This window comes from Penaeus monodon, chromosome 32 (assembly GCF_015228065.2).
Source record: "Penaeus monodon isolate SGIC_2016 chromosome 32, NSTDA_Pmon_1, whole genome shotgun sequence".
NCBI lineage: Eukaryota > Metazoa > Arthropoda > Malacostraca > Decapoda > Penaeidae > Penaeus > Penaeus monodon.
In genome coordinates, this window is record NC_051417.1 from 8,016,367 (window position 1) to 8,018,047 (window position 1,681).

Consider the following 1,681-nt stretch of genomic DNA (forward strand, 5'->3'; position numbering starts at 1 on the left):
GACGACCACCATGAACAACTCTTAGAGACTTAGACAAATTCACACTCCATACACGAAAATAACAACATGAACACAGAAGGTTAAAAAAAAAATGTGAATCGAGAATGCTAGCATTTGACTAGCGCAATGAAAATATAGTACGAGACGCTTCTTCAGTCTTTCAAGCAGATGCCATTACTGCAATTTTGCCAATTTCATTTAATTTATAAAATGATGCATTTGACTTTTCTCTATATAAGGGCAAAAGCATAAAATGCACTTCATAATAAAAAAAAATACACCAAACTTTAGATACAAAACATTCTATTCGTCAAATTTGCAATTTACATATATTGTTAAAATGTATGCCACATTGGCTACTGCAGATTTAGTCATAATCTACTAAGTCCGGTACGACCATCTGATGATAGCAAGTCAGCGAGTGTGAAATGCAACATGTAAAAATACAATAATTATACGATTTGTTAATTAACTGCAAATGAGCGCACCCTCTTTGTAAGATATTTCTCTATATCCAGGTTCTGTAACGGAGACAATATTAATGATTGCTATGTCGTTTCTCGTATCTTCTTCCTTTAAGAAGTCTTATAGTATAATTCACAATCATTTTTAACGTGAAAATAATACTTAAAGTTAGTAAAAAGAAGGTTCTATGATATAATGGGCTGTATTAAATGACATAACGCGATTCGGATATTCGAAGGTAATAAACAAAATGAAGGACAAGCCCCGAAAAATCGTTTAAAGGGAATAATTAAGAAACGTTTCAGGTAAGCGACAGATATCGAGTATTAACGTAATTCACATTTTGCGGATCTAGTGAATAGGCGGATACATAGTTGAGCGCATAATTAGAGGAGAAATCGGCTTAAATAGCAAGAAATAAGGGTGTCAAGTGTGAGGTTCCTAGTCATGGCAGACTCTCGTATTATATATTTCGTGAAAAGAAATAAATGTCTCTTGATAGGACATTAATCATGATTACTTTCATATGCCGCTTTTGATTGGTCTTATTATTGTTTGTTCGATAATAGAGCGACAAAAGAGGCAGCTATTTGGGCATAATTTTTTACATGGGGAAAATCAGCTTTGATGGTATTTTAAAGCAATTTTCTTTTACCATAATTGATTTTTTACGTTTTGTGTGTGTGTTATATAGCTATGTGTTGTTCGTTGTAACTGTAATTTTTTTTATTATTATTATAGAATCATTAATTGGATTATGTTACTTGAAAGAGTTTTATGGAGGTGTAATTCTAAATTTATCTTGAGTGAACTGCTCCCTTTACTGATAATTCAATGATTTTTCACACTCATAGTATATAGGTAATACTTTTATTCTGAATTTCATGATCTGCAGCTTATGCAGAATGGTAGGGTACATAATATTGCCTTTTAAAATATTTTTGCAATTGAGGCAACATTGTGTTTGTTGCAGAAATTCTGTAACCTAAAACTGGGATTATTGGAAGTGACACCTAACACCTAAAGTGAAGAATCTGATCATGCCACCTGATAGAACATAACATTCTAAGATGCTTTTCTTCTATTGCATTTCCTTTGCAAACCAATAATAAGGGTAGTATAGAGGATGCAAAACTCAGATATTCCAGGCGCTTCATCACACGTACTCTGCCAGCAGCATGAAAAAAATGACAGAAAATTGAGGAAGTGACAAAAT

The 1,681-nt window shown here is 32.8% G+C and overlaps 1 protein-coding gene across 3 annotated transcripts in view; it reads left to right on the forward strand.

The window, feature by feature from the left end:
• The first annotated feature begins 693 nt into the window (after positions 1 to 693).
• Positions 694 to 1,681, forward strand: part of LOC119593469 (longitudinals lacking protein, isoforms H/M/V-like) — a 53,982-nt gene continuing 52,994 nt past the window's right edge. For 2 of the 3 annotated variants that reach the window (XM_037942396.1, XM_037942398.1), the window contains exon 1: positions 694 to 770. The gene's annotated coding sequence lies outside the window, so the exon portion shown is untranslated. The remainder of the gene's footprint in view (positions 771 to 1,681) is intronic. The other variant, XM_037942397.1, reaches the window with a different exon arrangement.